Below are 25,163 nucleotides of genomic sequence, written 5' to 3'. Positions count from 1 at the left end.
GAACACTAAAAGTCATTTTTCTGCACTCGCCGCGCTCGCATCTTAGTGTGGGATAGCTGGAATTCATCACGCGGCTTCAAATCGGGATTCCATGACACGTGAAGTGTTCGAATAACGGCCGCTGTATCAGTAAACCTTGAATCTTCCTTTCCAATTAAAAAAATATTTAATTAGCTTACCAAGGGGTTAATATAAATACCCTAACAACCCTACTAAACATTGCATGTCTAGCCTAGCCTCCGACCGCTACTTCTCTGCCTGGACCGTTCCAGTGTAAATCCTGTTAAGTGCAGGCAGTGGAGGGGTTAATTCCTTCATAAGGCCTGTGTGTTTTTGCAGACTTGGATATGTATCCAAGGGCGGGCCTTAGCAACAACCGGAAAGTGTCAGCCTGAGGTAAGGATACTGATTGGTTACCACACACTATAGATGAACCAATCAGTATTCAACTTGCACGTTTAAGGGGCAGGGTTACAGTCATCAACCTCAGGTTATAAATATTGGCACTTTCCCAAATTAGAGGGTCCTTGTTATTCTCTCTCCTCTCTTTGTGGAGTTAGGAACATCAGACCTCCATCTCACAAGGAGATGTGAAGAGAGGTCCAACAGGCCTGACCTGGGCCTAAAGCCTGAGTCAGGACACAGCAAGCAGGGAAGGAGGTAATGTCTCTGTAATAAGATGTGCATACAATCAAGACAAGAAAATAGAAATAATGTGTGATTCACAGTCTACCAAAGATGAAGAGGTGTCAGTATAGGCCATCCTCTGCCTTCACATAGGATTCATGCTGACTGGAGGCGCTGCACCAATAAAGATCTAAGGTAACCTGTGAACCTGTCCTGTTTCTCCCCACTGTATCGCGGAGCACTCAGCCCTCCTGTTTGCCAACAGCTACTCAGCACAACACCTAGTGAAGTAGCTAGAAGTGCATACCCACCCCAATCTCACTCGGGGGGGTTGGGGTTATAAGGGCTACACATGTAATAGCAGTATATCTGCTAAGGTATATGAGGTGTTAACAACCCTGCTAAATCCCCTCAGGTGGTGTATCCTACCTCGCCAGGGCACTTACACCCATATCCCACCTCCAACCCCCACAAACCCAACAAATCTACCCCTATACAGTAATGGTAATTTTCCCTATTTGCCAAATGTGGCTAAAGGGCTAATAGTCAACATAAAAAATCAGTTTATATCACGGGTGATCTATAATAACAGAAAATCATTATTAGTAACAAACAAAGAGTAATTTATTATGTCCAAGATGCAAACATTATCTTGTTTGACAATCTTCCTAGTGTTTTCTTGCATTGGTGCTTTTATTTGACGTGGTACTGGTTTGGGATAGTAAAAAAAAGTTTATTTAAACTTTAATACAGTTGCTGACAATACTGAAATTAATACGTTCTTTGCAATGTGACCCATTGGGAATAGGCTGTAAAAGAGTTTGATAAAGTGTATGATGCCAGATTGCTAGATACTTACTGTATACTCACAATCTTCTTCTTAGAGGATTGCCTGTAGCCATATACTGCACCGACACACTTTATTCGAGCAAATACCCAGTATGTACCTGGCAGATACCTGGAATGCGCCGCTCCTCACCTCTGACAAGCCCCGCTGCGTTTGCCTTCCCAGCCTGGGTTCATGCCTGGCTGACGGGCAGCTGATCTGTTAAATGATAATGATTAGGATTTAATAGGCTGCAATGCTTCGCGTGTCTACCAGATGGCATAAATTCATGAATTGTAATGCAGTATATATATATATACTGTGCAGTATTGCAGCCAGCGGGAATAAAATGCTTCAATCCCTGCCTGGAAAATAACCCAATGCACTCGGGCAGAAAACAGTCACAAACCTCAATACACCCGGGTATACCCGAATTCGTGGGACTAGCCGAGCTCGAATAAAGTGTGTTGCCAGTGTACATTAAGTATGTAGAAACTTACACTCTGGTGTCAGGGTGTGAAAAGGAATATCTGCAGCTGTACAAGTTACAAGTTGGAGGCTGATCTGATGTCTCAAACACTGAAGTAAATCCTAGAGTCTGGATACACTTTCTTTACACTTACAGTTTTCTTGCAGTCTGAGACTTTCTAGCACAACCGTACCATATACTGTATGCCTGGTTGGCTTTTAAATCTAACTGTATGTAGATAAGCAGCCTTGAACATAACTTGGACCTTAGACTTGATCCAGCAGACATTCATTCAGGAACAGGACCTTTGTTATTGTATTGTATTGTATGTCTTTATTTATATAGCGCCATTAATATACATACCGCTTCACAGTAGTAATACATGTGGTAATCAAATAAATAACAGATAATATAAATAACAGATCATGGGAATAAGTGCTTCAGACATAAAAGTAACATTAAGGAAGAGGAGTCCCTGCTCCGAGCAGCTTACAGTCTAATTGGTAGGTAGGGAGAACATACAGAGGCAGTAGGAGGGCGTTCTGGTAAGTGTGTCTGCATGGGCCTAAGCTTTATGTATCATGTGTTCAGAATATCCACAGTGCTATTCATATGCTTCTTTAAGCAAGTGTGTCTTAAGGTGGGTCTTAAAGGTGGATAGAGAGGGTGCTAGTTGGGTACTGAGAGGACGGACATTCCAGAGGTGTGGGGCAGTCAGTGAAAAAGGTTTAAGGCGGGAGAGGGCTTTAGATACGAAAGGGGTAGAAAGAAGACATCCTTGAGAAGAATGCAAGAGTGTGGATGGTGCATAACGAGAAATTAGGGCTGAGATGTAAGGAGGGGCAGAAGAGTGTAAAGCTTTAAAAGTGAGGAGAAGAATGGAGTGTGAGATGCGGGATTTGATCGGAAGCCAGGGGAGGGATTTCATGAGGGGAGAGGCTGAGACAGATCTAGGAAAGAGTAGAGTGATTCTGGCAGCAGCGTTAAGGATAGATTGTAGGGGAGACGGATGAGAGGCAGGAAGGCCGGACAGCAGGAGGTTACAGTAATCAAGACGGGAGAGAATGAGGGCCTGAGTCAGAGTTTTAGCAGTCGAGCAACAGAGGAAAGGGCGTATCTTTGTTATATTGCAGAGGAAAAAGCGACAGGTTTTAGAAATGTTTTGAATGTGAGGGGCGAATGTGAGAGAGGAGTCGAGTGTGACCCCTAGGTAGCGTGCTTGGGCTACTGGGTGATTGATCGTAGTTCCAACAGTAATGCGGAAGGAGGAAGTAGGGCCAGGTTTGGGAGGAAGTATGAGGAGTTCTGTTTTAGCCATGTTGAGTTTAAGGTGGCGGAGGGCGATCCAGGATGATATAGCAGAGAGACATTCAGAAACTTTGGTTTGTACAGCAGGTGCAAGGTGAAGTGTTGAAAAGTATATTTGTGTGTCGTCAGCATAGAGGTGATAATTAAACCCAAAAGATGTTATTAGGTCACCTAGAGAGAGTGTATACAGAGAAAAGAGAAGAGATCCCAGGACAGAGCCCTGGGGTACCCCCACAGAGAGATCAATTGAGGAGGAGGAGGTGTTAGCAGGAGACACTGAAAGTACGATGGGAGAGGTAGGATGAGATCCAGGCTAGAGCTTTGTTCCGAATACCAAGAGTATGGAGAATGTGAAGGAGAAGAGGGTGGTCCACGTGTCAAATGCTGCAGAGAGGTCGTGTAATATGAGCAGAGTGTAATGACCTCTGTCTTTAGCAGCAAGGAGGTCATCAGTTTTTTTAGTGAGGGCTGTTTCCGTGGAGTGAGCAATGCGGGAGCCAAATTTTAGAGGGTCTAGGAGAGAATAGGTGTTGAGAAAATGGAGCAAGCGAGAGAATACAAGACGTTCAAGGAGTTTAGAGGCAAAAGGCAGGAGGGAGACAGGTCGACAGTTAGAAAGACAGGTAGGGTCAAGCCTGCTGTTTTTGAGTAATGGTATGACTGTTGCATGTTTGAAGGAGGATGGAAAGGTTCCAGAGCAGAGGGAGGAGTTAAAAATGTGTGTGAGCATAGCGATTATAGTAGGAGCAAGAGGTTTTAGGAGATGGGAGGGAATGGGGTCAAGAGGGCAAGTGGTAGAGGGAGAAGAGGCGATCAACAGCAACACATCCTCCTCTGAGACAGTGGAAAAAGAGTCAAGGAAGGCAGGAGGAGAGTTAGGAAGAGGTGTAGGATGGAGGGAAGAAACAGAGGGGATGTTCTGCCATATGGATTCCATCTTTTCCTTAAAATAGTCAGCAAAGTTCTGAGCGGAGATGGAGGAAGGAGAGGCAGCTGAGGGTGGTTTGAGTAGAGTATCAAAGACAGAGAACAGTCAGCATGGGTTAGACTTGTGCATGTTGATTAGTGAAGAAAAGTAGGCTTGTTTAGCTTGCGAGAGGGCAGAATTGAAACAGGATAGCATAAATTTGTAGTGAAGGAAGTCTGCGAGAGTATGAGATTTCCTCCAGAGGCGTTCAGAGGAACGAGTGGAGGAACGCAGCATGCGCGTGTGGGAATTTAGCTACGGTCTAGGGTTAGAAGGGCGAGGGCGGCAGAGAGAAAGCAGGGCATATAGATCAAGAGAGGAGGACAAGGCAGAGTTGTAGTTCCTGACCAGGATGTCAGGGTCTGTAGCAGAGCTGAGAGAGGAGAGGGAGGAGCGTAAAGTGGACTCAAAGTCAGGTAAGTGAATAGAGCGCAGGTTTCTACAGAACCGAGGGGTAGATGGAGGTGGAGAAGGGGAGAAGCGAGATAGAGAGAATGAGATGAGGTGATGGTCAGAGAGAGGAAAAGGAGAAATGGAGAAATCGTAGAGAGAGAAGTTTTTAGTGAAAACCAGGTCTAAGTAGTGGCCATCCTTGTGGGTGCTGCCTGCAGTCCATTGTTGAAGGCCAAAAGAAGAGGTTAGAGAAAGAAAGCGGGAAGCCCAAGGGAGAGAGGAGTCATCAATGTGGCAATTGAAGTCCCCAAGGAGAAAATAAAAGGAGTCTGAGGAGAGGAAGAAAGAGAGCCAGGATTCAAAGTGAGAGAGAAAGGCAGAAGGGGGATGAGTAGAGGTAGGTGGGCAATAGATAACCGCCACATGGACAGGGAGAGGAGAGAAAATCTGGACAGTGTGAGCCTCAAAGGAGGGAAAAGCAAGAGATGGAGGAATAGGAATGAATAGGAGAGAATGGAGAGAATTCAGTAATGCAAATGTGTCCGCTACGGCAGTCTCTCCAAGCAATCCAAAAAAAAAAAATTGCATCTAAGGCTGCATCCATAGAAGGACAAGCAGCGCTGAGGCGTGTGGACGCTACGTGCTGAGCCCCTGCATCCTCAATGAGGATGCCTTGAGAGGGGGCTCACGCGAGCGTCCGCAGGCGTGCTCAGGCTTTGGAGTTTTCAGCCGAGCGCCAAGCTGTTTTTTAGCGCGCTGTCGGCTGAAAACATCCAATCAGGCTTAAGCAGCGTCAACGTCACGGCGCCGTGACATTGACGTCAGTGCGTCACGGGCGATTGGCCCAGCGACGTCACTGCCCTGCCTCCAACCACCTCCCCCTGGCTCCCTTCGTGCAAGCTGGCTCGCCTGCAAGTCTGTGCAATCGCGCTGACTGAAGCAGGCGAGCCTCAGCGTTAGCGCGCCTTCGCTCTCCCCACCCCTCTATGGTCCGGGCCTACGTCTACAGAAATTATTTCTAGGGTCTGCTTTGAAGTTCTACTGCTGTGTTATCCTCCAACAGCACACTGTTCTATTACACTGGACTCCTGAAATGTTCCTGTTTAACATCAGGAACACAGAGCGCTACGGTAGTCGCTAACTCTTGTTTGTGTGTAAATTCTTTATTTATTGTTCAAGACTGTTACATCCATGCATTAATGTTTCCATTTGTCACATATAATAGTACTGTTAACTAGAGATACATTCTGTAGATCAATCTAAAATCTGCCACCCACTCTTGATCTTTCTAAAAAGGGTTATATACCCCAGAACCATCTTGCACGGATGAGCTGGATTCTAACTGGTTAAGCTGTTCAAGAATTAAATAACTTCATAAATACACAATGTTAAAGTTTAGTCCAGCAGGTACTGAAGCAAATATCATGGGATATTGTATTTTAGGACAATTTTCTCAACTGAAATCAATGTGAAATTTGTAATCCTTAGGAACTAATAATAGCAATAACTAACACCCCAAGATAAGTATACTGCATATCATTTAGGGTTCACTTTAAAATGACATTTTACAGCTTTACCTACATTGCTGCAAACTAAATTTGAAGGTGTATAATCCAGCATTTTAAATTATCATGCATGGTTTCCTTTAATGTACCTAATGGTTTAACCATTAAAATGAATACAGACAATAATTGATTTTCCTGTTTTCCCATTTACATTTTAGAACCATCAGCCTTTTTTTTTTTCAATTTGCTTGAGCCCATTAAAATCAGGCAGCAATTGCAAGAAAATACATACTGTACTGTATCTTAAGCAAAAAGAGAAATCTGTCAGAACTACAACTTTTAAATATCCACCAGAACGTTGTATTAACAAGTTCCCTAATTTTTCAAAGGTTGCAGGGAAAAGATTTCTATAAAACCTAATTATGTGAACAATGACATGTTACTTTATGGGTCAATATTCATCTGAAAACCTACTGAAGATTAATTAGTTAGGCCTATGCAGTGTTTTATTAAACTGTTTTAAAGCAGGATTATATACTGTACAGTATTATTGCAACAAAAATTGTTTTAGAGCTCTGTAAACATATTCTGTTTCAATTCCGCTGTTGGTACGCTATATTTTGCAAACTGTCACCCAAGATTTATATTGAATTTCCCAACAATCTTAAACATTATTATTTGATGGAGAGACATTTCTGGGCATGTATACACCATTTGGAGGTGATTTAAAGTAAATAAAAAAGGGCTTATATGGTTATTTTAATAAAGCAGCACTTAAATATCCATAGATTATTCCAATCCCTTGCACATAATGATATATTTGCTGTAGATTTTAGCAAATAAAAAATGGATCTGAAATTTCAGCTGCTTCGCTTTAGACCATATGGTGATAGTGGGTATTTATCAAAGGCTTCCAGGCAAAAAACTGGGTCAAGGTTGGTGCAAAAGACAGTACAAGATGTATCAATACCAAAGAAAATGTATCTATTTGAAAACAAGGAGAATTTTATGTTTTGTAACTTGGTGACTTACAGTAGACAAATACTGTAGATTCCTTGGGATCTTACTTCAAAAATACCATGATTATTGCTGCACCTCCACAAAGCAAACAAAACCAAACTTGCTGAATCCAAGATTTTGCTGATTTGGTCAGATTTGAACTTTGATTGTAAATTCTCCATGCTGCTTCAAAACCTCACGTGATCGACGGGCAAAACTTCAGTAAGGAAAAACGAGAAAGGAGTGCAACAAAGGATGTTATTAGTAGGGTCACCCCTGACTACTAATCTGCCCTTCTCCTGGCACTTAGCCCTAGTATAGCCGGCCTGCCAGTGGTGATCACAGGGTTTTCCCCTTCACTGGTGCTGCCCCTGATTGTCAGAGGAGGCGGTGACAGCCGGCCTGAGATTGCCCAATCCTGGGACAGATCTTGTGCCCTCTCCTGGCTGTGCTTAAGGGCAGACACTGCCCACCTTCAGGAGTTTCCTTCCCCCACTTGAGGAAGGCAGGTCACACATTGGAGTGGCTGCCTATTGGGCCTAGCGAATACCCAGGATGTGGAAGACCGGTGCACCGCCGAGAAGCAAGAGCTGGACAATTGACCATTTGAAAAATATATTGGTAAAACAGCATCACAATAGAGTCCTGGAGGATCCTTTGACAAAACGCTTCGGCGTGAAACACGTTAGAGGATCCGCCAGGACTCTACTGTGATGCTGTTTTACCAATACATTTTTCAAACTGTCAATTGTCCAGCTCTTGCTTCTCGGCGGTGCACTGGTCTTCCACATCCTGGCTATTCACTGTCTATCACTTACCAGGGAGCACGCTGGTTTGCTGACAGTGCCACTTTGGATACAGTCCCGTCGGACATTCCCCGCATGCCAGTACTGCGGAGCCACTCATGTATCACAGCCTTTCCGTCAAGTGAGGAGGAGTGTGCTTCCATTCAGAGGACTACTGAACCGTGATCCTGTCGGACATACACCACTCACAGACTACCGCCTTCCGTCCAGGGAGGAGGAGTTCGTTTCCATTCAGAGGACTACTGAACCGTGGGTGTGAATACAACGCGATTGGTGCTTATTTCTAAGCCAGTTGTTGAGAGCTTTATACGGGCTGTCAGCGCTGCACTTACCCCTTCCCCTCTACAGTTGGGATGTTAGGTGGCTATATATGTTCTTATAGAACTCATAGCTACATCTCAGCACTCCAATTTTTCTGAGCACCAGAACAGGTAACAGATTTACTATACAAATTGCATATTGGGCCTACTCTATTCCTCTTCCCCTTTGGGGATAGTGGTTGTGTACCATACCTCTGCCTCTGCTAGGGAGGTGGGGAAGAGCTAGGATGGCTGTGGGTGCCCTTGGCCTGTAGTGACGGTTCAGGGACCATCTTCTGTGATAGCTGACCTGACACACTGTATCCGGTAGAAGACTGCCGTGTAACTGTTACTGCAGAGTGTGGTAATAAACCCGTTCCTGTTTTGAAATATACCTCCTGCCTGGTGCATGACGTTACTGGAGAGAGCGGTAATAAGTTCTACCATGGGAGATCACCTTCAGTTCCTGGAGCCTACGGCAGATGGAGGCGATGCACTGCTATGGAGATATGTGGGGTATGAACCCCAGAAGCCTGTTCCTGTGTCCCCACTACCATCGACGGACGACTCAGCCCTCCTGTTGCCAGCAGGTATATGCACCATACACCCTTTAATGGCCCCTATCTGCGATTGGGTGGGGGAAACACTGTTACAAGTATAAAATACTTTATACAGAAAAGTAGCATAACATTAAAAACTCACATATAATATTGCATAAACCAGCACAGACAAAGTCTTTATCATAAATCAATAGTGTCTGGCTGACAATTTGTCTATTGTTAGCGGTGGGACTCCCAGAGGGAAGGTAGCAAACACCGTATCATTCAGTCAGATAGTAAGATGGATCTTCAGAAGTTTCATGGAGACACTAAGGATATGACATCACAACGTTATCATTGACCAACCACTTCACGTTTAGTGTCATTACGCTTCATAAGGTTTTTGGCTAGTAGACATACTAGGAAGCCTTAAATAGAGGCTACTGTAGCTACAGTATGTAATGTGACTACTCTAAAAACATTAACTCTATAGGTACAAATAAGGGACCAGACAAAATTACAGATGAACTCCCTTCACTTATTAAATAATTTGCATTTTTATGTCATGTTCACCTGTATATTTTTAAAGCTCGAATAGCTTTTACAACAAATTGTAACCCGCTCGGGCAAGTGATTACATATATCACAAAGTTTGACCGGCAATTAATACAATTTGAAACTTTGAATTTTTTCTCAGTAGCCTCTGCCTTTACAAGCTTGTCACATGACATGAATTAACATACAACACAGTGTCCCAATGGTCTCTGAAGTAAATAGCCAACATGAGGATTCCAGTTGGACTCTTAAAGAGCTCTAGGGGCCAGAATATTTTTCAAATTATATGTCTTTCTAAAGACTACCTTAGGTTTATCTTCTAGATTAACTTTAAATAAGGGTCAATCTGTAAAACAAAACAATGTTTCCTAACATCTTTCTGATTAGGGGAATCTTGTTCACCATAATTTGTAATAAACATTGGTGCTTTGGGTATATCTAGTTCATTATTTTTAGCTTTAGGTATTAAAAGACTTTAGCATGGTACTTTTTTTTTACTTCTCACAAATACAGATTGCACCAAAGTAGAATCAAAACCCTTCTCCAAAAATCTTTGGCTAAAAATATCAGATTTTTCAACAAAATCATCAATTTTTGAGCATTTTCTCCTCATTATTAAGATTTTTTTCATGGTATATTGTCGAGTGACTTATTTGAATGATTCATTTTAAGATTACGATAGGACTTGACATCAACTGCTTGAAGAAGGTTTTACTGATCACCTGATTATTGTCAATCTTACACTAATATGGTTTCCAATTTAAAACTATATATCTACTGTATCATTAGAATTGAGGAAAGAAAGAAAGGCTTCCAAATTCTCATCAGACCCAGACCAAACAATAAGAATATCATCAAAGTATATTTTATAATACCTAATATTTTTCTTAAAAGTGTTGTTATCCCAAATATAATCATTTCCCCAGAGCCCTATAAAAAGTCTAGCATAATTAGGGACAAAGCAAGTTCCCATAGTCATCCCATGTATCTGGTTTTAGAATTGGTGTTCAACTAGAAAATCATTGTGATTCAAAATAAATAAAATACTATCCAAAATAAATTGTTGTTGGGTCTGTGGTATTGTGGTATTGTGAGAAAGAAAATAAGTAACTATTTCACTACCATGAGGGTTTTTAATACAGGTGTATAGTGAAACAACATCTATGGTGACACATCTATAACTAACATCCTAAACAAAAAATTGTAATTTTTCCAAAACATCCATACTCTCTTTAAGGAAAGAAGGAAGTCTTTGTGAGTGGAGACAAAAAGCAATCAACATAATCTGATAAATCAGACATGATAGTCGATTCCATTTACAATCGGATTGCCATGGAGAATCGTAACTTGTATGTATCTTTGGTAGATGAAGAAAAAAAGTGAATCCGGGTACTACCGATTTGCTTCAGACTAATTTCATTTATTGAGCCAAAATGGCAACATTTCGATCAATGCAATGACCTCTCTCAAGTGTTAGTGGCATAATACAAACAACCCATTGTGTCTCTTATACATAGTCCCTACATCCAAAGGTGTCCGATGATGGTGATCATCCGCTGGTGTCTTGCATTTACATCAATCCGCACCGTCTGTTTGAAGATCCCGCAATCTCCTGTTCGGAATGTGATATCATCTGGGTATCCTCTGTCATCGCTTATAGGTCCACTCCAGGTCCGTAAATCTCACGATATTTCAGGGGGCATCTAACATCATCGCATGTGCGTGCCTCCGTTTCTTGCTGTCGTTGCTAGGTGATAGGATCCTCTCTTCCTCTGCGCATGCATCTCTTCGGTCTCCATGTTCAATGCTTTGCAGCATCTCTCTATCACTATGTGAAAGTTGTCCTCTGCATTTTTGGTTTTACCAAAGAGGGAGGATAAGATATAATCAGCAGAATATTCTCCAGTCCTTTAAAAACATCTAATCCCCAGTGTTTGATTCCTTAGTGAAATAACTTAAAAATGTAAAATGGAAGATTATAGTTTTCATCTCTTCAGATGAGGTCCAGTCTTAATTGATAATGTTGAATAATGTGGAATATTATCCATGCGTGTTCTGTCCCAGAGTTACACTAACCTTATATTCCAAATCAGTGAGGTACCAGCAACAGCAGCAATAAGAGATCTTTGGGTAATGTATAAATCTCCCTTTCTCACAGATAACCTGCATGTAAGGAGATAGCTAAGGGATACATTGTAATTCAATCCCTTGGGAAATACAGTGTCAAAAGTGTATATCCAATATGCCTCTCTGTAATAAAGTAACATCTTTTTCTATACCAGCAGTAGTACTCTGAACTTGTTCTATTCCCATAATTCGTAGTGATGAGGCTGAATGTTTGAAATTGGTGCAGTGTTTTATTAAAGCAGTGTCCTTCGCTGTGTGGTTGATCTTACTTTTGTGTTCTATGAACCGTGGCTGGTGCTGTGCACGATGCATGGAGTTTGGCCCCCTGCAGACGCACTTACCTGAATGCCCTCCTACTGTCTCTGTACGTTCTCCCCACCAATTAGATTGTAAGCTTCCCGGAGCAGGGACTCCTCTTCCGAAATGTTACTTTTATGTCTGAAGCACTTATTCACATGATCTGTTATTTGTATTATTTGTTATTTATATGATTGTCACGTGTATTACTAATGTGAAGCTCTATGTACACTAATGGCGCTATATAAATAAAGACATACATACATACATACATGAATCATGTTTTTAGCATACGATTAGTCTTATCTATGTAGCATAGACCACAAGGACACTTGATAATATACAAAACACTGCTTGTTGTGCAAGTGATCCTACTTTTAATTCTATACACTTTACCATCTCTAGGGTGCAAAAAATAATCTCCAGTGTTCAAGCTATTACATATAGAGCAGCTGTAGCATTTATAACATCCCTGCTTAGGTGTACTCAGAAAATGTGGAGATGTGTATTGTTCCTTATGGTTCTTCTGCGCATGGAAGTTCTTTCAATAAAGAATTTGAAAGAAAGAAGTTTTAACTGGGGATTAGATGTTTTTAAAGGACTGGAGAATATTCTGCTGTTTGTATCTTGTCCTCCCTCTCTGGTACAACCAAAGCTGCAGATGACCCCTTTTACATAGTGATGGAGAGCTGCTGCTTAGCATTGAACTTGGAGATCAAAGAGACGCATGCGCAGAGGAACAGAGTATCCCATCACCTAGCAATGACAGCAACAAACGGAGCTTGGAGTGGCCCTCTCAGCGACAACGGTGGATACCTAGATTATGTTACACGCCAAACAGGAGATTGCGGGATATTCAAACAGACGGCATGGATTGATGTTGTTGTTGAAATAATTCAAATTTACAATATTTGAGGTTGAAGAAATAATGATATTGAAGTGTATTCATGTAGCTACATGGAGAGATGCATTTCAGCAGCATGGCACCAACACGGGACACCTTTGGATTTAGGGACTATATATAAGAAGAGACAATATGGGTTGTTTGAATTATGCCACTTACATTTATGGCTCAATAAATGAAATTAGTTTGAAACAAATCCATTGTGCCCTGATTCACTTTTTTTCTGCAGATTTTGAATCATTATTTCTATTTATCTTATGGTGTGCTGCATAGATCTTTATGTTTCTTTGGTAGATGATGCATAATCGGAATGTGTGATATTCATCGAAAATGTATAGATATTCTTTAAGAGACAGAATCCCATCTTCCCTAGCCTTAAGTAGAAATTTCTCAAGACGGGATATTAATACTGTAGTAGGGTTACTATCTAAATGTTGATAAGAGACCTTGTCATCCAAAAGATTTGGTGCGTCCTTCACATAATCTTGACAGTTTTGTGAGACCATACCACCTCCTTTATCAGCTTGGCATATTATTACATTGGAATCCGAACAATTCCATCAAAACTTTTCTTTCATATCTATCGAGGTTATCATTAACAATGAAATATCTGGAATTACCACACAGTTGAAGTCCTTTTCTATTAATTTACCAAACATTTCAATATAGGTAGGGTACATTCAAAGAGATAAAATACTAATTTATTTTTTTATGAAGTCTGTAAAACATTTGTCTCACTATCATTAAACTTAATCAAATTAAACTGAAAAGATCTCTTAAAGCATTTATTCAGTAACAGACGGCTCCCCAAAATCTGGAGGAAACTCTAGATCCTCCATTCACATGAAATCTGGAATACTTATAGGGGCAGACAAATATTATGTGTTTTTTATATAGTGTATTTTTAATGTTACTTTATTAGAAAAAAAGTGTAGATCAATATAGAGATCGAAATGATCTAGTTTGTTGACTGGTGCAAAAAGACAATCCCTTCTTAAGAAGTCTAAATTTAGGTCCTGTTAATTGAACATTAAATACATTGAAAATGCCAGTATCTTTTCACATTTGTTCTGTGGGATCAATTTCTTCGATTAAGGTTTTAGATTCCCTACCTCGTCTTCTTCTGTAGCACTTCTTTTTCTTCCCTTGTGCCAGGAGTCTTGTCCAGTGCTCAGGGGCTCTGGTACAACCATTTAGTTATAGCTCCTAACGGTAAATTGGAGCTCTGTTCTAAAAAATAAGAGAAGGGGAGACTAAAGAAATTTTGACTGTGACGGGCAATTTTCACTTAAAATGTGATAACCGTTTAATAAGGTACTTCTTGATTTGTCTGGGGCATTAGGCCTACTTGGATTACCTTTTAAAAAAAAAGAGTTCTCTTCTTTCACATTTTTCAAAGCAGACTTGTTATAATTCCAAAATGTATGTGATAGATTTCAATTCTGTTTGTGATTATACTGTAATTCCTATGACCACCTGGAAAAGGGGATCCAATACATTTATTTCTGTATGTCTCTTAATCCCCATTTGAGGGACATATTCCACACCCCACCAACTTAAGCAGAGACGACTGCTTACCAGGGGATAGTAATATACATGTATATATAAATATATATTCTGTATTCTGAGTATGAACTGCACTACATACTGCTGCGGCCCCTCCTATCCTCCTACTTACCCGTAAAAATGTTGGGATGTTTTCAATTTGTGTCTGGGTTTTCCTCACGTCGGCCACATCACCAGACAAGCACTAATGGTGCTTATCATTGAAAGCGCCCGCGGCGCCGGAAAACAGTGAAAAACGCCGCATTTTTTAAAATCCCACAGTGGCGGCCACAGGAGGTTAAAGGCGGCCACCACTGTAACATACCAGTATTATAAATAACTGACATACTAAGAGTATGACTGTCATTGCAAACAACTGGGATTTGGCCCACTATCAATACACACGAGGTACCTACACTCTAACTCTTCACCCTCAGTCACTCTGACATTAGTGATTGGGCTATACATCCAGAATAGGTGTATGTACACCTTGACTCCATCGTTTGGATCTATTTGAGGATGTATGGACAACTGGGCGCGTGACACAGTTAGAGTGTTAAAGGAATTTAATATATCTATGTCCAACACCTTAGAGTTTTGACCCACATGATTTTAACCACTGAAATATAAGTGTTAATTAAGTAATAATCCCTGAAGAACAGGGCATTACTGGCCAATAATGCCCTGGCTGGAAGAGTTGATGGTCTGAGGCGAAGCCAAGGGACTTTAAACCCAGCCAGGGCATTATTGGCCAGTAATGCCCTGTTCTGAGGGGATTTACAATGAAGTGACTGGTGATGAATGGTTTTAAGAGGGCACATGAAAGACATTGGGAATCTTCATACTGTGTGGTAGTTGGAGCCGGAATGCCACAGGATTGATTTGTTCACAAATAGGGAAGGGACCCAGGAACTTAGGTGCCAATTTTGGAGATCGTACCTTGAGGTGGATATTCGTAGAAGAGAGCCATACCAAATCCCCTGGCTTGTAACTGGGCGCCGAACGACGACGACGATCGGCCTGTAGTTTCGATCTGCGGGAGGAGTCGAGAAGGGTAGACTGAATTCTGGACCATGCGGTTTGGAGGGAAGAAATGCGTTCATCTACGGCTGGTACTCCAGAAGGAATGTTGGAGATGGGTAGAAAGGGAGGGTGGAACGCATAATTTATAAAGAAGGGCGACTCCCGGGTGGCTTTGTTTTTTGCAGAATTGACAGCGTTCTCTGCCCAAGGAAAGAGTTAAGCCCAATCATCCTGGAAATCGGATATGAAACATCTCAGGTATTTTTCCAGGGATTGATTGATTCTCTCTGTTTGTCCATTGGACTGTGGATGAGAGGCGGAAGAAAAAGAAGAAGAGATGCCCAATCTCTTGGTGAAAGTTCTCCAAAATTTGGATACGAACTGAGAACTTCTGTCAGAAACAATGGACGAAGGAATCCCATGAATCCGTAAAATCTGCTCCGTAAAGATATCATCAAAGGCGGGGGAGGTGGGTAATTCTTTAAGTGGAATAAAATGGGACATCTTCGAGAACCTGTCCACGACCACCAAGATAGTGTGCATTCCTCTGGACCTGGGCAACTCCACGATGAAGTCCATCGAAATGTGGGACCAGGGGCGGTCAGGAACTGGAAGAGGTAACAGAAAACCCTGAGGCTTTTGACGGAGAGTCTTGCTTTGAGCGCACGTGGGGCAGGCGCGGGTATACTCCAAAATATCTTGAGACATCCTTGGCCACAAGAAATTCCGATGAATGAGATCAGTAGTCTTCTTAAAACCTGAGTGACCTGCAGAGTGACCCCAAGACAGGACCTCTGGAACAAATTTGGAAGGTACGAAGAGTTTGTTGTCGGGAACGACCAAGTCCTTGGGAATGCATCTCTGGGAGTGCAAAATCTTGTCAAGATTCTTGAAAGAAGACGTGGCGAGAATCCTCTCTTGTGGAAGGATAGTCTCCAAAGGTTCCTCTGGTCTCTCTTCAGAAGAATGAATTCGGGAGAGTGCGTCTGCCTTTACATTCTTGGTCCCGGGGATATAGGAAAGGTAAAAATCGAATCGAGAAAAAAAAAGAGCCCAATGAGCCTGTCGTGGACCAAGGCGTTGAGCGTTTTCTATGTAAGAAGGTTCTTGTGGTCCGTGAGAAAAGTAAACGGCTCTTTTGACCCCTCCAGCAGGTGTCTCCACTCTTGAAGCGCCATCTTCACGGACAGAAGTTCCCTCTTACCCACGTCATAGTTCCTCTCAGCGGATGAGAATTTCTTGGAAAAATATGCACAGGGATTTAACTTATCTTGAGGCGTGGGTCTCTGAGAAAGAATGGCTCCAGTGCCGCAATCAGAAGCGTCGACCCCAGGACAAAGCGAAGTTCAATGTTGGGATGATGGAGAATAGGTGTGGATATAAAAGCTCATTGAGTGTCTCAAAGGCGGAGATGGCTTCGGATGACCAAGCAGAAGGATCAGCTCCTTTCTTGGTGAGCGCAGTAAGAGGTGCCACAATGGTAGAAAAACTCCGTATAAACTTACGATAGTAATTAGCAAACCCTAAAAAACATTGTATGGCCTTGAGAGAACTGGGTCTTGGCCATTCAGTGACTGCTTGAAGTTTACCGGAGTCATTACAAGATACTCGTAGTGTCCACTACGCATGTTCAAGGCTGTTTTCCATTCATCCCCCTTCCTGATGCGCACCAGGTTATAGGCATCACGTAGATCCAACTTGGAAAAAATCTTGGCCCCCTGTAATTTATCGAACAGTTCGGTAATAAGGGGAAGGGGGTAACGATTTTTAATAGTTATGTGATTCAAACCCCTGTAATTGATGCAAGGCCTCAACGACCCGTCCTTTTTCTTGACAAAGAAAAACCCAGCCCATGCTGGGGAATTGGAGTGACGAATAAAGCCTTTCTTGAGATTCTCCTGGATATATTCATCCGTAGCGTGAGATTCTGGTAACGACAAGGGGTAGGTCTTGGACTTGGGTAGGGAGTAACCTGGAACCAGATCGATTGGACAATCGTAAGTCCTGTGTGGAGGCAAAAGGTCTGAATGTACCTTATTGAAAATGTCCCGGAATTGGTGGTAAACAGAAGGTAGAATAACCTCTGGAACAGAGGTATTGGCCAGCAGTTGATGAGTTTTGTCTTACCTCGGCCTCCAGGACATGGGAGCAGAGGAAGTCCAGTCAATGAGAGGATTGTTAAGCTGCAGCCAAGGAAGACCAAGGGTGACGGGTATCCCAGGAACGTGAATGGTATTGAGAACTAAGATGTCCTTGTGCAGATGTGAGGACAGAAGCAAGGGGACCGCCTCGAAGGAGATGTGGGCCGGGGTAAGAGGACGTCCATCGATACCGACGAGTGCAACGGGAATCTTCTTCCTCACGAGTGGTATGCGATTTAGCCTGGCGAATTCAAGGTCCACGAAGTTTCCTCCAGCTCCTGAGTCAATGAAAGCGGCGGAAGAAGTCTGGAACTTATCGCCTGAAAGGGAGACTGAAAATGTAAGTTTCTTAGGGAGTTCACCTTTATGAAGGGGACGTGGAGACATTACACCCAGAGAGAGCCCCTCTGTACTCACTGGGTGTTCCCTTTTCCCGGACGCAGTGGACACTCCCAAACCAGATGCTCCATGGATCCGCAGTAGAAACACAATCCCCCGATGTGGTGGAACTGCCGTATCGGTGTGCGGATGCGTTGTATCCCCAATTGCATTGGCTCTGGCAACTCCCGTGCAGGACGAAGAGGTGTGGTAGCACTTGGGGGAGCAGGAGTGCTGCTGGGAGTAATGGAGAACGTAACTTGAAAGTTATGGAAGCGAGTGCACTGATGCTCTGAGCGGCGTACCTGGATACGTTGATCCACTCGGACGGCCAAATCAATGAGGACCTCCAATTGATCCGGCCTGGATTGGCGAGAGAGTTCATCCTTGATGGGATCTGCAAGGCCTTGCCAGAATACGGAGACGAGAGCCTCTTGTCCCCAGTTAGTCTTGGCTGTTAGGGTCTGGAATTCCACAGCATACTGTGTCACCATTCGCCGTCCCTGAGTGATCTGGGGAAGAGAAACAGATGCCATCTCCCGGGGGAATCGAATACTTGTTGGAACTCGGCTTTAAATGCCGGGTAATCTTGGGTAAGGTCAGAACGTCGCTCCCAAACCAGGGAAGCCCAAGTCAGGGTGCTCCCAGTGAGGAGGTTATAAATGTGGGCTACCTTCTTGCAATCAGTATTGTAGAGATGGGGGGCCATTTCAAACCGCGCCTCACACTGGTTTAGGAAACCCCTACATTCTTGCGGTTCACCTGCTTAAGGCTTGGGGGGATGAATCCTTACATCGGAGCTGCTAACTGAGCTTGCAGAGTGGGGGCTTACATCTGGCGAGGTCGCGGTCGGTACTTGGTCTGAGAGTACTGCGACCTGGCGTGTAAGTGCCACAATTTAATCCGCCATGGCCTGGTTTTGCTGAAGCAGATTGGAGAGAAACCGTTGAAGTTCGGTCGGGTCTGCGTCTTGTGGGCTCGACATAATGTTATGCCGGTGCTGCCCGCAGACCAGACCCGTCTCCTGAGTTGAAGGGGGAAGTGGTAATACACGCACCCGCAGCAAAGGGAGCGTGTCCGGAGTGTGGTATAAAGTGTTGCCAGGCCAGGTGTAGTAAGGTAGACAATACTTGCCGGTACCGGTTGTAGAGATAGGGTAAAGAATGCCTTGCCGAGGTCAGGGAGTGGATAGCGGAGATAGGTTGTAGTCCAAGCCATGTTCAAGGGGTTACCAGAGTGAGTGTTGTCCAAGGAGTGCCGAGATCGAGAGCCAGAGGGGGTAGTAGTACAAGCCGCATCAGAACCTGTGAAAACACTGAGAGAATCCAGAAATACTTCCATACAGAGACTATGTCGTGCAAAGACTGAGAGCAGAGAGGAGCTATATAAAGCAGGAAGGTCCAATTAGGAATGGAGGCGGGACAAGAAGAGCTACAGGGAGACACTGCAGATTGGTGCAGGCAAAACAGGCCAGGTGAGTCTTGTTGGTAACCTGAGTATGCCCGTGCGGTGTGCAGGGGTGGAGCCTGAGGTCCGGGGGATGGGAAGAAGAGTGTGCAGAATGAGCGTACTCCGTAACGCGTGTATGCACGTGGACCGAGCCAGTGGATGGTGCAGGTGTGCACGAAGGAGGGCGTGGGCACGCCCGTCGCTGAGCAGAGGAATCGCCAAGGGGAGTGGCCCCGCGACGGCGGTAGGGGCGGGGAGCCGTGGAGGCCGGTAAGGCAGGATTGTTTTGTGTGTCCAGGGACTCCCTGAGGGAAGAGAATGCTCAGTGTGGGCAGTGCGGAGAACGCCGAATCCTGACATATTGGTCCTGAAAAAAATTGTATATAGTTATCATATCCCCTCTTAAACACAACTTTTCTAATGTAAGCAAATCTAACTTAGTTAGCCTCTCCCCAGAAATCAGATTTTCCAGCCTCTTTATTACAGCAATTTGGTGGCTCTTCTCTGCCTTTGTAGTTACTGTCTGACAATGGGCACTATTGCTTAGCCTGCTGTCTACAAGCACTAAATCCTTCTCAATCAAGTATTGACCTAAATTGTCCCCATTTATTTTATAAATAGCCTGTTTATTTTTGTTTCCCAAATGCATTATTTTTATTTTATCTTCATTAAACTGCATCTGCCATTTTTCTGACCAAGATTTCAGTCTATGGAAGTCCATCTGGAGAGAAATACCATCCTGCTTTGATTTAAGCACTTTACACATACAGCTTCCCGAGATACAGGCCCCATTATGGGGTGCTGGTATCTCCTATGCATTTAAATGAGCTGCATCACGTGAACGTGGGACTAAAATATCTTCCTTCACTTGATGGACAATGAGATGAGAGAGAATACTACTGCTCAACTTTTAGATGAGCCGCGCACAATCACGTTTTATTATTCATTTTTGTTCTGTACATAGGTTTTAAGCAGGGGCTTTTCAAAGCTGAGCCCCATTAATTTTAGGTCCAGGGCCCTCTGTTTTCCAAGATGCAGACCTCTGTGTGGTTGTCAGCATATCCCCTTTGTCATTTTAAATCTCCTGCATCATAGCCCATGTTACCAGGATATTTAATCAGCGCCAAGATACCAGCACCCCTTATGGAGGTCTGTATCTCGGGAAGCAGAGGGTCCCCAGACCTGAAATTACTGGAGTAAAGCTACTGTATGGAGACGCACTGCTTCAAACGTACTGTGAGTAAAAAAAAAAAGAAACATTTAAAAAAAAAAGCTTTATTACCATACATAAATTACATAGATATACACATTGGCAATCAAAATTAAGCTATAATTAAAAAGAATTCATTAGAAAGCATTAAAAATAGTCAAATACATTAATAGTAAATCCATGCTGACTATACTAATAGTCCTGTATGGCAAGGCTACTAAAAGCTCTAAAACAGGGAGTCACAGAAATAATGATGTACAGGCATACCCCGCATTAACGTACGCAATGGGACCGGAGCATGTATGTAAATTGAAAATGTACTTAAAGTGAAGCACTACCTTTTTCTCACTTATTGATGCATGTACTGTACTGCAATCGTCATATACGTGTATAACTGATGTAAATAATGCTTTGTAACAGGCTCTATAGTCTCCCCGCTTACGCACAGCTTCGGTACAGGTAGGGAGCCGGTATTGCTGTTCAGGACGTGCTGACAGGCGCATGCATGAGCTGCCGTTTGACTATTGAGAGAGATGTACTTACTCGCGAGTGTACTTAAAGTGAGTATCCTTTAACCGGGGTATGCCTGTAATGTAGTGGACAACTGGGGTGGGCAACGAGGGAAAGTCAATACCTGGGTGTCGTATGGAATGTTGATAGAAGAAATCACTGAGGACAGCAACAGACTGTAAAGGAGCTCCAATGGACACCGCTACCTGGGATATAAACGTGACAGAGAAACAATATGGATACCTCTGTGGATGCCTCTTGTAGCGCTCCTTACTTTCTGCTCGGCTGTCCTGCTGGCAGTGTAGACGTGAAGGTCCCGAAATCAGCTGCGCCTCCTCACATCAACAGCGTGGAGCTTCCGAGTGCCGGAAGTGCATCAGAGCACTTCCGGTCCGTCCGGTAAACGCTCCCCTCCTTCGTGAGATCCACAAGAGAGAAACTGATGAACACCAACTCCCATGTAGCGTGCCCTCTGATCCTCAGTGCGTCTGACCAATCGTGGGGCAATGCAAAAGTAAAAAAGGATTGGAAATAGACCGCAATGTCCAAGAATGCACCATCAGCTCACCAGGTAGAAAGGCTTAAAAAAGTTTATTTAAACTACATACAAATGAGAAAAGGGACAAACAAAAATAACAAAAACAAACACCTCTTACGCGTTTCAGGCTCTAAGAGCCCTTTCTCAAGAAAGCCTGAAACGCGTAGGAGGTGTTTGTTTTTGTTATTTTTGTTTGTCCCTTTTCTCATTTTTATGTAGTTTAAATAAACTTTTTAAGCCTTTCTACCTGGTGAGCTGATGGTGCATTCTTGGACATTGCGGTCTATTTCCAATCCTTTTTTACTTTTGACTATACTAATAATTTGTTATCCATTAGGTATTCCTGAATATTATCCGGTGCTAAACCGTTAAGTAGCTTCCTCACTACTGATATTTGGCTTACTGCTCAGTAATTCCTGATCAAGCTGTGATTTATCTCACTTTTTAAATATCATCACCATGTCTGTTGTTCTGAGCCTATGGAAATGTAGCCCTTGAATATTAAATATAATTGTTTGGCTATTACTGAAGTTAGCTCTTTAAGAATCATTGGATGCATGTCATTGGGTACATGTGCTTTGTTTATTTTAATCTTATCAAGCTGCCTACAGTTTGCACTTCTTCCTCAGTTAACCAATTGTTCATTAATATAGAGGTTGTGGCTTCCTCCTATCATAACATTTTTTAAATTCACTACTCCTTGGTAAATACGGAGTCAAATAATTAATTTAATACCTCCTTCTAATCTTTAATAATTTGCCTGCCCATTTCACGTTGTAATATGACTGTACAAATATACATACAACTAAATTCACAAACTACAGGATACACGGGATTGTATTGTATGTCTTTATTTGTATAGCGCCATTAATGTAGATAGCGTTTCACAGTAGAAATACACGTGATAATCATATAAATATCAAATAATATAATATAAATAACAGGTCATGGGAATAAGTGCTTCAGACAAACGTAACATTTAGGAAGAGGAGTCCCTGCTCTGAGGTGCTTACAATCTAATTGGTATGTAGGAGGAATTTACAGAAACAGTAGGAGGGCATTTTGGTAAGTGCTTCTGCAGGGGGGCAAGCTTTATGTATCATGTGTCTAGTAATAACTACGGTGTTACTCATATGCTTCTTTAAGAAAGTGTGTCTTAAGGTGGGTCTTAAAGGTGGATAGAGTGGGTGCTATTCGGGTATCGAGGGGAAGGGCATCCCAGAGGTGTGGGGCAGCCAGTGAGAAAGATTTAAGGCGGGAGTGGGCTTTAGATACAAAGGGGGTAGAGAGAAGACATCTTTGAGCAGAACACAATAATCGGAATGGTGCACAATGAGAAATTAGGGATGAGATGTAAGGAGGGGCAGAAGAGTGTAAAGCTTTAAAATTGAGGAGGAGAATTGCATGTGTGATACGGGATTTGATAGGAAGCCAGGAGAGCGATTTCAGCAGGGGAGTCGCTGAGAGAGATTTAGTAAAGAGTTGAGTGATTCTGGCAGCAGCGTTTAGGATAGATTGTAGGGGAGACAGGTGAGAGGCAAGAAGGTTGGACAGCAAGAGGTTACAGTAGTCGAGACGGGAGAGAATGAGGGCCTGAGTCAGAGTTTTAGCAGTCGAGCAACAGAGGAAAGGGCAAATCTTTGTAATATTGCTGAGGAAAAAGCGGCAGGTTTTAGAGACATTTTGAATGTGAGAGGAGAATGTGAGAGAGGAGTCAAGTGTGAACCCTAGGCAGCGTGCTTGGGCTAATGGTAGAATTATGGTACTTCCAACAATAATGTGGGTGGTAGTAAAGCCAAGTTTGGGAGGAAGTATGAGGAGCTCTGTTTTTGTCATGTTAAGTTTAAGTAGTCGGAGGGCCATCCAGGATGATATCGCAGAGAGACATTCAGAAAATTTGGTCTCTACAGCAGGTTTAAGGTCAGGGATTGAAAAGTAAATTTGTGTGTTGTCAGCATAGAGGTGATATTTAAACCCAAGGGATGTGATTAGGTCACCTAGAGAAAGTGTGTACATAGAAAAGAGAAGAGGTCATAGGACAGAACCCTGCGGCACCCCCACAGAGAGATCTATGGAGGAGGAGAAGGTGTTAGCAGAAGAGACACTGAAAGTACGATGGGAGAGGTAAGAGGAGATCCAGGATAGCGCTTTGTTACGAATACCAAGTGTATGGAGAATGTGGAGGAGAAGAGGGTGGTCCACGGTGTCAAATGCTGCAGAGAGGTCGAGCAATATGAGCAGAGTGTAATGACCTCTGTCTTTGGCAGCATGGGGGTCATTAGTTATTTTAGTAAGTGCTGTTTCAGTCGAGTGAGCAGTGTGGAAGCCAGATTGTAGAAGGTCTAGGAGAGAATGGGTGTTGAGAAACTGGGCAAGCGAGAGAATGCAAGATGTTCAAGGAGTTTGGAGGCAAAAGGCAAGAGGGAGACAGGCCGATAGTTAGAAAGACAGGTAGGGTCAAGCTTGCTGTTTTTGAGTAATGGTATAATGGTTGCATGTTTGAAGGAGGAAGGAAAGGTATCAGAATAGAGGGAGGTGTGAAATATGTGTGTGAGCATAGGGGTTATAGTAGTGTCAATGTTCCAAATTGCCAAATGGGGTTCAGTTGATAATAAGTAGTTTATTGTACAGTATGATCATACTCATTCAAAAGTCTACAAGACTCTCTCTGCCAGGGAGTGTCCAGGCAGCAACCTTTATACATTTTTGGTTCCTTGGTCTAAAACTGTTACTATGCAGATTATACTAACCAATCCTTAATTCTTAAACCAATAATTTTACAGCTCATTAAACCTGGTTAGAACTGGCCTCAAAATAGCTATGAATAGGTTCCAGGTAACAACTCTCACTAGGAATATGGGTGTTACTTTAGGCACAGTCGTAAATCAACGTAGAAACGAAACTCTTTCTTTCACACCAGACACATTCTTACTCACAAAATGGATACTAGACATAACTGACTTTACAAAATGGAAACTGAACATCACTTTCAATCCTTCTCCAGAGACCCCCCCCCCCAGTCCATTTCAGTAATATATCAACAGTATCTTCATTTCAGCAATAATATTTCGTCAGTAGGTACAAGATGTTTTAGTAGATGGGAGGGAATGTGGTCAAGAGGGCAAGTGGTAGAGGGAGAAGAGGTGATCAGTAGTGATACATCCTCCTCTGTCACAGCGGAAAATGAGTCAAGCAAGGCAGGAGGAGAGTTAGGAAGCAGTGTAGGATGGGAGGAGGAAACAGAGGGGATATTCTGACGAATGGATTCCACCTTTTCCTTGAAATAGTCAGCAAAGTCCTGAGGTGAAATGGAGAAAGAAGAGGCAGCTGGGGGTGGTTTGTGTAGAGAGTCAAAGACAGAGAAGAGTCGGCGTGGGTTAGACTTGTGTGTGTTGATTAGTGAAGTAAAGCAGGTTTGTTTAGCCTGAGAGAGGGCAGAGTTGAAACAGGATAGCATACATTTGTAGTGAAGGAAGTCTGCGAGAGTGTGAGATTTCCTCCAGAGGCATTCAGAGGAACGAGTGGAGGAGCGCAGCATGCACATGTGGGCATTTAGCAAGGATCTGGGGTTAGAAAGGCAAGGGCGGCAGAGAGAAAGCGGGGCATGTATATCAAGAGAGGAGTGTTGCAGGGTACATGCAACCACACATGCGGGTTCTCTTGATAAGGCTTCTTTATTGAGCCTTAAAAATATACAGCACACAAAAACAAAATAGCTTCTCTTCGGCATACAAAAACAAAATAGCTT

The sequence above is a fragment of the Ascaphus truei genome, chromosome 2, assembly GCF_040206685.1.
Source record: "Ascaphus truei isolate aAscTru1 chromosome 2, aAscTru1.hap1, whole genome shotgun sequence".
NCBI classification, from domain to species: Eukaryota; Metazoa; Chordata; class Amphibia; order Anura; family Ascaphidae; genus Ascaphus; species Ascaphus truei.
This window is presented reverse-complemented; position numbering follows the sequence as displayed.